This window comes from Salvelinus namaycush, unplaced genomic scaffold, assembly GCF_016432855.1.
Source record: "Salvelinus namaycush isolate Seneca unplaced genomic scaffold, SaNama_1.0 Scaffold649, whole genome shotgun sequence".
In the NCBI taxonomy this organism is placed as follows: domain Eukaryota; kingdom Metazoa; phylum Chordata; class Actinopteri; order Salmoniformes; family Salmonidae; genus Salvelinus; species Salvelinus namaycush.
This window is the reverse complement of record NW_024061363.1, coordinates 112,760-127,458: the sequence shown is the minus strand read 5'-3', so window position 1 is coordinate 127,458 and position 14,699 is coordinate 112,760.

Here is a 14,699-nt window from a genome sequence, read left to right as displayed (position 1 = left end):
ATCTACGTAGAAACGTCCAACACTGGAGGATCTATTCAACCAAAAGTAAAGTCGCCAATGTTAAAACATATCTACGTAGAAACGTCCGACACTGGAGGATCTATTCAACCAAAAGTAAAGTCGGAACGTCCAACAGTGGAGGAATCCTCTACCCAATGTTAAACAGTATCTATGTAGAAACGTCCGACACTGGAGGATCTATTCAACCAAAAGTAAAGTCGGAACGTCCAACAGTGGAGGAATCCTCTACCCAATGTTAAACATATCTATGTAGAAACGTCCGACACTGGAGGATTCCTCTATCCAAGCCTCATGCCAGGGGATTTCCAGATACGGGGTATATATATGCAAGCTGTAACAACTCCCTCAGCATTCACATTCACAGAGGTCCTACTAAGTTGAAACCCAAACCATGGGGACAACCATGAACATAATCTTAATAGTAGTTCTTGTTGCTACATACAAGGTCCTAGCCTTGACCAAGACCTACAATGTCCATTGTCTTAGCGGCTCAACCCTAAGGGTAGATGCTCCTGACATCAACGTGTTTTCCAAATATAAAGACTATAAGGAAGTTGTCTGTGTTACCTGCGGTGTAACGAACTGTAAAGAAACAAGACTGTTTGATAACTTCAAGAAGAAGAATGATGGTGACAGAATCATGAAAGTCGGTAATTTGGCTGGACTAAGTCTGAAAAAATACGGGTCAGATGAAATCGAAGTGTCCTACAAATGTCCTGGAGGAGATGTCAAGAAGGTACTCTGTTACACCAGTTCTACCATGAAACAATGCCTGACTACTCAATGTGATGAATGCAAGAATTCAAAGAACTGTGAGGTCTATGTCGGAACCAAGAAGGTTAGTTCTGGTAGAGTGTCTACAGCTAGAGGCACCTATCAAGTTGATACAAAGACCTCAAAAACTGAAAAACTTAAACAGTCCCTGGAAAAGATCAAGACATTTGTCACCTCTGACAAGGCCAAAGGGGTAGCATCGGCAATAGGCGCTACAGTGATCAGCAACAAAGACAATATCCTCAAACTAGCCAAGGTTATTGGAGTTCCTGAAGATTCCATGAAGAACATGGATCAGATCATTCGACTGGGTAACTCCTTTTACACGAGAGATTTTGATGGGGGACTAAAGGCATTGGTTGAATTGACTGGTCGGCCACTGAGCGAAGAAGAAGAGGAAGAGATCGAGACCCATTTGGAGGACGGTGAGATCAACTACACCAATCTATTTAGGTACCTCGAGGCTGAAAAGGAGGACCTTGTGAGAGGCCAAGATCTACACCAGGACCACCCAGACAAAAGTGTCCTCTTTTGGGAAAGTTATTGGTTGTATATAATTATCTGTGTTGCAGTAGTGTTGATTATCAGTGCAACTGCTTGTATGGTATGCTGTTTTTGCTCTTGTATGAGACAGAAATCCAATATGAGAGCAACTGTGTATCATCCACATGCGAAACTGGAAACGTCCACAGCTTTTTAAATGTATTCGTTTCTAACCACAGCCACAGTTAAATGGCTACCTTTGTAACAGGCTTATGTAACGTCTATTATGTAGTGAATGAATATGAACCTTGGATATGGCAAGTGTACAATCAATGTTTTGTAGGTTTACATTGTTATGGTAATGCAATACGTTTCTCCAATATTAAATATACATGCAAAGACTACCGACTCTGACCTTGGTGTGTTCAACCCCATTTAGATAGCAGAGCTCATCCTTAACAATGCAGATTGACCGTGTATCATCCAACCAGTAGTTATTCATCCCCGTCGAGGAATATTATTACAGGGTTTGTCTCAAATCGAACGGCGAGGTTGTCCTTGTACACACAGCTCAGTATCGACCGGACGACAACCATGTCTGCATCCAGGATCATTGAGCTCACCCAAGATGCCGAGGGCGTACCTTTAGAGGTCTCGACTCAGATGGAACTTATTGTAAACTGGACCAAGGTGAACGGATCGGGGACAACACGGTTTCTACTCAACAACACAGACTCTGTGCGTCTGTGGTATCAGAAGCTCGACCGTGGGGCTGATATCAACAAACATTTCATAGAAGTACACATCAATAAAATGGGGTCAGAAGACATGTTTCTGTTTGTAGACTCTTTTCATAAACCTGTTGTTTACCAATGTGAACCTCGCCATGGTACTGGTGGTAAAGTTGACCAAAGCCTTGAGTTCGGGGAACTCCAACTTTCTAATTAAAACACACAGCAAGGGCTCACCTTTCCTACCGAGGACCATTCATTCAAACAGGGCTCGTGTATCCAACCAAAGGTACTTCTACGGGCCAAACAGGGCTCATGTATCCACCAATAGAGTCATGTACTATACCACTATTCAGACTGTAAAATATATATAGAGACGTGCAGCTCAACACAGTTCCATTATTCACAACCTCTGGTCTGTAAAATGAATTGCCAGTTGTTGAACAGTTACAAGGACGACATTGCCGAGAGGCATCGGGGCTTCAGACTTATATTCGATCAGGTCCTGACAAAAGACCCCGAGGGTGAGAATCTACTCGGGTCTTTTCACAGTAAGAGCAATACAGTTACGATGATGCATAAGGTAATTGAACACTGCCTCAAGGCCGAAGAACGAGCCGAGAGATTCCTCAAGGTGTTACGTGAAACCCATCCCTGCTTATACTATGACCTGCAAAACCACGGGCCACAGGGACGTTCCGGTGGGTATAAACACATGTACAGTGAGCGTAAGGGCTGTAATGGATCGACACTTGCTCTTACGCTAAATCACATTCTGTGTATTTGTTTCAGTGAGGAAAGATCCTCCCGCCGTGACATTGACAGACAAGGTGCGCACGGCACTCGGTGATAAGGTCCACGATCTATGGTTGATGACTACGATACCCTCCTACAACCAGAGGATCACGTCTATCATGCCAGCGCTAGACGTACTGTACGTTTATGACCAACTGCTTCCCGAAGAATATGCAGAGTTCCGGGTAAACAGCAACGATTGCAAAGCTATGATTGTGCAACTGGAAGAGATGTGCAGGGACACTACCATCCCCGAGTCGTCCCGCAACTTCATCTCATTGGTAGTGTCTTCATTTAACATGCATGTGTTTGACATTCCGAACATTATGTCAATGGAAGATGTCCTTCTGTTTGCATAGTACAACTGGGCCCTGTAACAACCCATGATGTGTATCCTTGTATTACAAACGAAATAAACAAGTTGAAGTGATACCACCTGTTGCTATTGTTACGTTATTTATGAATATGTTATTTATAATAAAGAGTGAGTCCTTGATCATGGCAAAGTGAGGGACTGTGTTTCTTTACGAATATTATATATAAGTTATTATGCAGTTCATTCAATGACTATGACCTTGAAGGATACCAAACACATCACACATACACTACGTGAATGTATTGCAAGTACAGAATGTGGTCAATAGATGAACATTGTTCTAGTCCACATCAAGGCCCAGATTGCTGTTGTTATAGGCAAGCAGGGCTCATATGTCCAACCTCAAATCCTGTATCCAACCAAGACTCATTCATGTATCCATCCAGGGCTCATGTAGCCAACCTTCCAACCATGCTATTCAGCCTGGCACTGCTCAGTTATCGGAGCACAAGTCATATATCCAACCAAGACTCATACGTTTAACGAGGGTGCATGTAGCCAACCTCGAATCCTGTATCCAACCACTGATCCTATATCAAACCTACGGTACTTTTATGGGAGAACATGCATCCAACAATGGGTCATGTATCATACCACTATTCAGACTGTAAAATATATATAGAGACATTCAGCTCAACACAGTTCCATTATTCACAACCTCTGGTCTGTAAAATGAATTGCCAGTTGTTGAACAGTTACAAGGACGACGTTGCCGAGAGGCATGCGTACATCAGACCTATCGTGGATGGGGTCCTGACGAACGACCCCGATGATGTGAATCTACTCAGGTATTTTCACAGTAAGGGTAATCAGGTTAAGATGATGCATGAGCTCATCGAACACTGCCTCCAGACCGAGGAACTAGCGGCGAGATTCCTCAAGGTGTTACGTGAAACGAATCTGTACTTATATAATGACCTGAAAGAAAACAAACCACGGGGAAAGTTCGGTGAGTACAACCACATATATAGTGAAACAAGGCCTGGAATGGATCGTCACGCTCTCTATAACTAAACTACTCTCCTGTGTCTTTGTGTCAGTCAGGGAAGATCCTCCCGTCGTGGAATTGACGGACAAGGTACGCGCTGCACTCGGTGACAAGATCCACCATCTATGGTCCATGACTATGATACCCTCCTACAACCGGAGGATCACAGATATCATGTCCGCGCTAGACCTACTGGTGTTTCACAACCAACTGCTTCCAGAAGAACGTGCAGAGTTCCAGTTAAACCGCGACCATGACAATGCTATGATTGTGCAACTGGAAGACATGTGCAGGGACACTACCATCCCTGAACCGAACCGAAAGTTCATCTCCTTGGCAGTGTCTTCCTTCAACATGCATGTGTTTGATATTCCCAACATTATAAAGATGCGAATGGAAGATGTCTTTGTGTATGTGTAGTACAGTGCGTCCTGTATCATGTTGTTTATCTGTGTATTATAAAGGCAATAAACACTGGTGAAAAGAACTGTTTCTATATGTTTCCCTTTATTGGTAGAGGGTCCTAGTTGAGCACTGACGATATGGGGACAAGAACCCTTGTGAGGTCCCAAGACGGGATGAAATCACAACCCTTATAACTCATCCTATAACTCATATAGAGTTGAAATTAATATTGGTGGAACACATGTCACAAAGAGTATGGCACAGAAAACACTCTCACAGACAATCCAGGGTGATATAGTTTATTGTACACAACACAGACTTGTATTACAGATCACACTGTCCTTAGTACTGGTGCACTGTTCTGCCTTCTTCTTTATCACTCACATTAAGATCCCACATCAATATCCCATTTGTCACCACAAGGTACATTTCACATTGCTGCGTCTACTGTGAGTGAGTCTTCGCAGTCGAATCGGACTAGACCGTCGCACACAGAGAACCCGTACTCGGATCCAGGTCTCGGGTTCTTCAGGGTCCACAGTTCGCAGACGTATTTCATTGTCTTAGCCATTAATCGGCAATCCACCTCGGTCCAGTACTTAGCCCCGATCGTCGCCGGGATCTTTGTGAACCCGGCCAGCTTCATACCCATTTTGTAATAGTCGCAGTCCTGAGAAGAAGCGCCCCCGACTCTCCAGAGTAGACTCTTCATCTCTTGGCACCAAGAGGAAAAGGCCTTGTGGTTGGTCACCACTCCGGTCATCAATCTCTTAATTCCCAGTCCCCTCGGAACTATGTTATAATCGGTGCCACACAGCGCCATGAAAAAGAGCTTTTCCCTTCGCTCCGTCTCGTCTCGGATTACATCTGGTTTGATACGCAGGTAAAAGTGCCTGCCCGCTCGGTTCATCCTCATGAAACGACCGTAACTGCCCCTCGGTACCATTCCGTTCTTGTACGCATTACTCAACTGCTTGATGCCGCCCATGACACGTTTCTGGTCTTTGCTCTGTGCCACGCTATATTCCGCGCAGTCGTCTAGGTAGGGCTCGGGGACCTCGTCCTCCTGCTGACACAAGATCTTCCTCTTCACACCGGTACACGGCGGGGTAGCCGACTCGGAGCCGGATAGCGGACTCTGGTCAGATGCGGGGCATATCGTTTCGAAGATGTAACACACCGCCTTTGTACTGACACAGCCCTTGTCTACCATGAGCCCCAACTGATCCAATCTGTCCCGGGCGTTCGACTCAAAAAACCTAGACAGGAAGGTGCGGTAGAGAGATCCCCTTATCCCGACACTGTACAGGTGCATAGCTACTGTTGTCTTAAAGTTGACGTTAGCGTGCTTGTCCAGAATGACCTCGAATGAGTCGTGTTCCTTTCGAGTCATCGGAAGCAGGTACTCGTCCTCAGCGCCGATGTCGCAGAGCACTCGGAACCTATCGTCACTCGAAGCCAAGTCCATAAACCTAAGCTTGGGTGGGTTCTTGTCAGGAATGTCAAACAGCAGCTCCCCGAAGGTCGACATGTGCATGTCTCGCTCCTCGCGGTAGCTCTTATTGTCTAGCCTCATGGTAATGCCCTCGCGGCCACCAGCCGTCAGCACGGCCACCAGGTCCGAGTCTCCTGTGCACACGGTCACACTACCTTTCAGAACGTTTGCCAACTCCACGAGCAGCGTGTCGGCCTCTATGCCCGTACACGCTAGACAGGCGTCTCTCAGCGTAGACAATTGTACAGTCTCGGGGTCCGCGAAGGTTGCCACAAAGATGCCCTCGTGTCCCTCAGGCCTGTCTATCGAGCCGTCGGCATAACTGGCATCTAGGTCTGACAGTTCACACTCAGGAGGGTTCAGCTCTTCGAACGCGTCGGCAAGAAGACAGTCGTCCTGGCACTCCTGGTACTCCAGGTACTTCTGGTGGAAAGACACCAGGTTATCGACCGAGGTTCCCTCTAGGAGCTGATCCTCAGAGGAGTCCCCCTTGGCGCCGGTCACTAGAAACAACTTGTTTTTCATACCCATGTCGGCCAAAAGCTTCATCATGGTGTATTCTATGGCGCACAGATTACGCTTACAGAAGTCAATGTGAGGCGCGGGTGTATATTTTAGTCTCATTTCCCTCACAGCAGGTTTAGGAGCTCTCGCTCCGTCCTTTACAAGGACTACACACTGACTGCCTGTCCTTTCCGAGATGTAACAACTCGCCAGGGTTCTGGCCATGCTAACTATGGACGTCTGAGGATCATCCCAGATATAGTCAGTCTCCTTCACTTTGTGGATTACCATGAGATGGTCTATCAGAGTCCAATCCTGTTTTTGCCACGGTTTGTCGATCAATTCAAACGGCGCCAGGTGAGGGTTTGCGAGCATCGCGTGGATGGCCTTGTGTTTCAACCCCATTTCGGTCAATGTGTTATTCAGTGGAACGGGCGCGGGACTGAGTAGGTCGAAAGTTTGTCTAGAGGCACAGTGGAACCGGGCAATATGTAGCCCTGGGTCCCGCTGTACGGTTGGAGCTCTCGGCCCTCGCTGGAGACAATGGGCCCTGCTACAACGAACTGCTCTAGTGCTGGCGACACGCGAGCCCTGTTTGGATGGTTTGCAAGGGAGCTATTGCGGTGCTAGCAAGGACACTAGATGTGCGTTTAGTACTCTTTACCCTGGTCGATTCCAAACAGGAGAGACTGAATCGACTTCTCGGGTGATTGTCACCGGTACACTCTTCCTGGTGTTCACTTTCGCTTGGTTGAAAAGTATGTTCCTGTAACACAGATCGGTGGGCTCTAATCGGGGGGACTCTCCCCTTGCATTTGACGCTCCGCTGGCCTCGAGTCTCTCGACTCTCATGTTCACACACGTAGGAGCCAGACAGTTGAGCACCTGGGAGCAGAAACAGTTCAGCCACGGGAACTTGCGGCGCATAGTCTTAGAGATCGTTGGCCTTAAACAACTCCGTATGGTAACCTGGTTGGTGCCTGGTCTGACTATCACCAGATACGCAGCAGACCGCTCTGCCATGCTGGGGTACGTGAGCGAGAACATCAGCCACGTAAGCCACAGTTGCGTGTTGTATCGCCACAAGGTGGCCTGGTCAAGAATGTCTTTGTTTCTGGTCTTAAGCTCCAGCAGTGCTACGTTTCCGGTTACGGTGTCGTGGGCCACTAGGTCCACCTCTGTGTAGAAGCCCCATGTGCAGTGGATGGACTTGCAGCCCCGCGTACAGCCGTTGTGGTACGTGTAGGATCCGGGTTTACGGGACCTATCGGGCGTTGGCACACCGGCAACCTTGAGGCCTGCGCAAATGGGAGCAAGACGCAGAGCCTCGAGCTGCGTGAGAATGAGGCGGGATACGGGGCCTACGTCGCACAGTCTCTTCTTTCCGTTGAACACGCCCTTGCACTGAGAGTCTACCGCAACGCCTATGCCTGTGGACATACGGCTCCTATCCCACAGGCGTCTGCAGGCGTCTGGAGTCAGGGCTCTACACCTGAACAGTTGCAGCAGCGCTTCCTTGAACGCAGACCCCTTGGAATCGGGCGCGTTAAGGTTTCTTAGGTACTCAGGCAGCCACTCGAGCGAGCTCTCGGGGTTGGCGTTCAGGTCCTTCACAACCCTGGTGAACAGATCCATGCTTATCATATTGTGCCCGGTTGAGCGCTTCCTGCAGCACATGATAGAAGTTAGGGTTCTGGTGATTCCCTTAACCTTGTACCAACGGTGGTCGGCTGTAGACTTGGCACACAGCTCACCACCGGAGCCCCGGAACTCGATCGCAGGGTCCTGGAGCTTCATTGTATTAAATGTTCTATGAGCGATAGGTTGCTGCTGTGAAAACCCTGTCCCTTTGTGAGAAACAGAAAGTGGCACGGCTAAGTTACACCGTCAGTAAGTAAAGAAGTACAAAGCAGAAGCTGGGATCAAGGATCAAGGGATCCCCTGTTAGAGATTAGAGATATGAATCGCAAAAAAACAATGATGGGAGGCGTTGAGTCTCTGATATCCGGGAGCAAGGAGCTGTTTAACAGCAGAAAGTTATGGGTCCCAAACGGCCCCCTACTGAGCGCGGCCCGTTTCAGGGGCAAGCTGGGAGCCTCCATTGCTGTCATCACATCTCTCACCGTGGGGTTTCTTACCATTCCCAACAACATTCTGTACTTCATCAACAACAAGCATGGTTCAAGGACCACATGCAGGCAGAACTCAGACTCGAGTACGACTTCCTCCTCCGAAGGCAGACCTGACTACGAGTACGCGTACATCCACTCGGGGATTGCCCTCATCACGCTCGGCTGTCTTGCCATGGTGGTGAGCATAGTACTCAGCTACTTCGCCTCCAAGAGCAAGCGCAAAATGGACGACTCCGAAGGCCCCTACAGGCGTCCAGAGGCCGTCAGGAGCACCAGGACCGTGATTGCGTGCCTCATCATGATGAACATTGAGCTGTTCATGGCTGTGATCGCGGGCTGCATGGAGCTGCTTTACCAACCCATGATCAGAGACGCACAAAGGTTGCATAACATGGAGTGCGCTATCGCAGTGTTCAACATCATAATCTACATCATGTACGTGGTGACCATGGTGCTGACGTCAACCGTGCTAAAGGGGAAGCACGAAGTAGCCACCACGGTTGATGCTCCACGAGACATGCCCGAGACCGTGCCCATCCCCCCCACAGCTCGTGACTACTTCAGCAGAAGCATCAACTCTTACAATTCACAGTCGAGTTTCATTTAAGGGCCTCTGCCCCTCGGCTGTATGGGCTGAGACTTTGTGGGGGAAGGCTAAAGGGGAACGCAGAGCCACACAGGCAGTCACCAGCCCCTCAGGGCTCACCAGCAATAGAGAGAAGCAGATGCTCTGTACTGGGGCCTTGGGAAGACATGACACCAACCTTGCATGCAGTCCCTCAAGAATAGACCCTACCCTACGTGCCATTCTAAACACTTGTTATATTACACGTGGCTTAATTTATATTTAGTTCCTTATTAGATCACGGAACCGAATGATACGTCGGCGACAGCAAGGGAACTATTGTCCAACCCAGTGGCCCACTATCCTGTTTCACTTGACCATACCCCTCATAAGCTTTGCTATGTATGTGAATAAATGACAAGGGAACAATGTACTGAGAGTCTGGTGAGTTTTTATTGACACATGTTCAAAGAAAGTCATACATTGTAAATAGGCACATGTCAAATGTTAGGTGTGTACGGCGATGAGAACCCATACAGTGTCCGGTTCATATTAGCGGTAATCGTCACTTCTTTATTACAACCAGAGCAACATTGCAGCTAGGACAGTGGTAGACAGTGTTAAGAAACTCATTCTTGAAGAAGGGGTATAGGCAGCATCCCACCACAGACAGGCAATTTGCTGAGATGTACTTAGAGCCTCCAGTCCTCACACAGTCAGGGGGTAATATCAGTCCATTAGCCATACACACAGAAAGAACACGACGTTGGTTATAGAGGTTTCAACAGAGACATTGCAAACCTCTGAATAGCTCTCTGACAGCAACTACAACTATCTTCGCTCTCTAATCAAACTCTTAGGACAACCTAAGCTTAGCCCCTATCCTATCCTACCCTCGTAACTCCTTCATCCATCTCAGGTAACCGCAGACTTTACTAAGGCTATGGCGGCCTGGTACGACTGCCTCCTCTTGAAGGACAGGACCCTGACAGATTACGAGAAGGAAAAGCTGGACCGTGTGAACGTGAGAGCCGACAGCGCCGAAGGTGGCGATGTGACTATAGGCCCAACGGACAGTCTCTTCACCAGACCCATGTATGTGCCGTTAACGCACTACCACCATCTCGACGCCCTGTTAGCCATCATGGCGTGCTACGTCTCCCCGAGAGTGAAAAGTTTGTGCGACTATCCCGTGAGACATGTTCACATTGAACCAAGGCAGCTGCTCCATCACGCATCACAATCCCCCGTCAAGTCAGCGAGGAGAGGAGAAGAGTAAGCAAAGTATAGATGCGATAAGGTTAAAAAGAGAACATCACCATCCTATTCACACTACACACACAAGTGGAAAGACACTGATCCAACCTGGACATGGTCCCCATAGCCTTATGTGGCCAGTGACCACAGCCATTGACGGAACAGCCAGCCCTCAAGACATGGACTCCACTGCCAGCTACCAAGACCTGAGGCTCATTTCAAATCGTTACACATTCACTGTACAGCATGTGCTGATGACACAGAATATGAATAAAAAGCTCAACAGCCCTTCTCACAGTTCAGTGCCTGTTGTTACATTGACTATTCATCTCTACCCCTACACCTGTCTTTCAGTCATTACTATGCAAGGCATACCTCGCAGTGTTTCGTATCCCACATAGGATAGACTGTGCACTCCCAGCACTTACACAGACGAGGGGTAGCACTATGCATCACTTTCCCAACTCTATTTCAGGCACAACTTAGTGTTTACATTGGGATGGAAATGTAGCACATACCCCTGACAGACATGGTCAATTAGTCAGCCCTAGCAAGCAACTCCCGAATGCACTCTGTGAGACTGAGACAGAGTATCATATTGTAGCCTAAGCCAGGTGCGTATATTATAGACGCAGAGATATTTAGCCAGAGACTAGGACAGTGTGTATGAGAGACAAACCAATAGACAGGGGCGAAGTGCAGCCACTATCACCTACATCGGACGAAGAAGGACATGAAACCAACAGTAGGGGGGAGCGACGGGAAGGTACATGCCGAAACACACCGGGTGACAGGATGGTTAGGATTACTATCATGCTCACCAGACACAGTGGTCCTAAACAACAGATATGTTATTTCTATAGTTTTACAATACTTTTGGAAATAGTTAGTTGATAATCGGGGACAGCCTGTCACTTCGCACACAGGGCCCTTGCCCGTAATGTGGCGTGTGTGAATTCTGGGGCAGGATGTTTGACTAGTATCCACTTGGTGGTAGTGTGGTGCAAGTAATGAATGTAATAACCCTCCCGTTGTCTCGGCGGGTCAGAGCGACCCCGGGCAGTTCCGAGTTGATTGCCCGTGTCTGTGTGTGGGTCGGAGTGACCCCGGCAGCGTTAGCAAGGTGTATGTTGTAACCCTCCTGCCCCTGTGTGGGCGGGGTCATAGTGACGTCAGAGGGGTCAGAGTGACCCCGGCGGCGTTAGCAAGGTGTATGTTGTAACCCTCCTGCCCCTGCCCCTGTGTGGGCGGGGTCATAGTGACGTCAGAGGGGTCAGAGTGACCCTCGGCAGCGTTACCAGTCGCTTCCCCCGTGTCTGTGTGGGTCAGAGAGACCCTGGCAGGCCGGGGTCACAGTGACCCAACACCACCACCTGCTGGATACTAGTAAAAGGTCCTGCCCCAAAATTGACACGCTCAACATTCCGGGCAAGGGCCTGTGTCGAATACGGCCCTCTGTCCCCCATCGGGCCCTTGGGCCCCGTGTGAGTTTGGATATCGAATCTAAAAACGCCCCCCTACAAACTACTTTCCCTTGGTTGTGGAAATTGTGCCTTTCGGGTATGGCTGTTGTTACACAACCTTCCCCTTGCCTCGGCGGGTCAGAGTTACCCCCGGCCAGCGTTACGAGTCGATTCCCAGTGTCTGTGTGGGTTAGAGAGACTCTGGCAGCGTTAGCAAGGTGTATGTTGTAACCCTCCTACCCCTGTCTGGGCCGGGTCACAGTGACCCGGGCCCTGTTGTAGGCCCTGCGTTATGAGTTGTTCCCCTCTGTCCCGGGGGCTTGGGTCAGAGTGACCCCGGCAGCGTTAGCAAGGTGTATGTTGTAACCCTCCTACCCCTGTCTTGAGCTGGGTCGGAGTGACCCGGGGCCTGTGTTAGGAGTTGTTCCCCTCTGTCTGGGCCGGGTCTGAGTGACCCCGGCAGGGACCAGTTGTCCCCAACAACTCAGTGCACGACCTCGGTGCTATCACACGGGGAGGCCAGCCGAGCGTCCCGGATGGGACCGAAGGGGCCGAAGGGCCCGAAGGAGCAGGCAGGGCCGACCACGCGCCTCGTCCATTCGCGTGCCTCGTCCCATTCACGTGGCCACCGTAAGCAGGGCGTAGAGAGGCTACTAATATCGTCAGGAAGAAGAAGAAGAAGAAGAAGAAGAAGAAGAAGAAGAAGAAGAAGAAGAGGACGAGGACGAGGACGACGACGAGGAGGAATACGACCCCGCCGAGCGTGAGCCCTCCGCCTACGACTGTAAGCAGGGCGTAGAGAGCCTACTAATATTGTCAGGAAGAAGAAGAAGAAGAACAAGAACAAGAAGAAGAACAAGAAGAACAAGAAGAAGAAGAAGAAGATGAGGACGATGATGAGGACGACGACGAGGACGACGACGACGACGAGGAATACGACCCCGCCGAGCGTGTTGCCTCCGCCTACGACGCCTCGCAGTCCCGGTTTCAGCGCGGCTCAGGTCCTGGAACAGATATCCTCCAGCGTCGACCAAGAAGACGAAGAAGACTACTGCGATTCCGAAGAGGAGGACGTTTCGGAAGATGAAGACGGTGAGGAATACAACCCCGAGCGCGACGCGGACGACTACGAAGACGACTCGGCCTCGCGGTCGTGCTCCTCTTCGGAGGAAGAGCCGGAGGGAGAGCGAGAGGGAGACGCGGCCGCTGGCCGAGAGCGAGACAGAGAGCCAGACAGAGAGCGAGCCAGAGACAGAGAGCGAGAGCGAGACAGAGCCAGAGAGCCAGAGCCAGAAAGGGAGACGTTGCTGTCAAAAAACGGCAAAATCAAATGGTCCTCCGTGGCCTATCGCGGCCCGGACCGGCCCCGCGCCATCCGCCCGCCCTGCCCCGCCGTGACGCCGGGCCCCACGGCCTACGCCGCGTCGCGAGCGCTCGACATCGCGTCCGCCTTCCGTCTGTTTGTCACACCGGCGATAGAAAGGATCATCGTGGACATGACGAATCTGCAGGGGGTGAGAAAATACGGCGACGGCTGGCGACCCATGGACTCCACCGACCTGCGCGCCTACGTAGGGCTGCTGATCCTAGCCGGCGTCTACAGGTCCCGAGGCGAGGCCGCGGCCAGCCTGTGGGACGCCGAGAGCGGCAGGACCGTGTTCCGCGCCACCATGCCGCTCAAGGCGTTTCACAAGTACTCGAGGCTGCTGCGATTCGACGACCGCCAGTCGAGACCCGCGAGACTCGCCACCGACAGACTGGCGGCCGTGAGAGAGGTGTGGGACCTGTGGGAGGAGCGGCTGCAGGCCCTCTACAACCCGGGGCCCGAAGTGACGGTGGACGAACAACTGGTCCCGTTCAGAGGTACCGTCTATGCATCTGTGTACGTACGCGTAGCGTAGAGAGCACGGGCAGTCTATGTATCTGTGTTTGTACGTGTAGCGTAGAGAGCACGGGCAGTCTATGTATCTGTGTTTGTACGTGTAGCGTAGAGCACGGGCAGTCAATGTATCTGTCTATGTACGTGTAGCATAGAGAGCACGGGCAGTAGTAGCACGGGCAGTAGTAGCAATCGGCAAGAGTAGCAACGTGGAGCACGGGCAGTAGTAGCACGGGCAGTAGTAGCAATCGGCAGTAGTAGCAATCGGCAGTAGCACGGGCGGCGGAGGCGGCTGCGTGTAACGTAAACGCAGTGCGCCCCGATGGTGAGCCGGTAACGATGACGCTGGTATCTGTGTTTGTACGTGTAGCGTAGAGAGCACGGGCAGTCTATGTATCTGTGTATGACGCTGCTAATCTCCTCTCCCTCTCCTCTCCCTCCCCTCTCCCTCGCCGAAAGGACGCTGTCCTTTCCGACAGTACATTCCCAGCAAGCCGGCCAAATACGGCATCAAGTCGTGGGTGGCCTGCGACGCCAAGTCCAGCTACGCTTGGAAGATGCAAGTGTACACCGGCAAGGCGGCCGGCGGAGGCCCCGAGAAGAACCAGGGCGCGCGCGTCGTCCTCGATCTGACCGAGGGACTGCCGGGCGGTCACAACGTCACGTGTGACAATTTCTTCACCTCCTACGAACTCGGGCAGCGGCTCCTCGAGAGGAACCTCACCATGGTGGGCACGGTGCGAAAGAACAAGCCCGAGCTCCCTCCCGCGCTGCTCCAGTCCAAGGACAGACAGGTCTCGTCCTCCAGGTTCGCCTTCACGCCCACCGCCA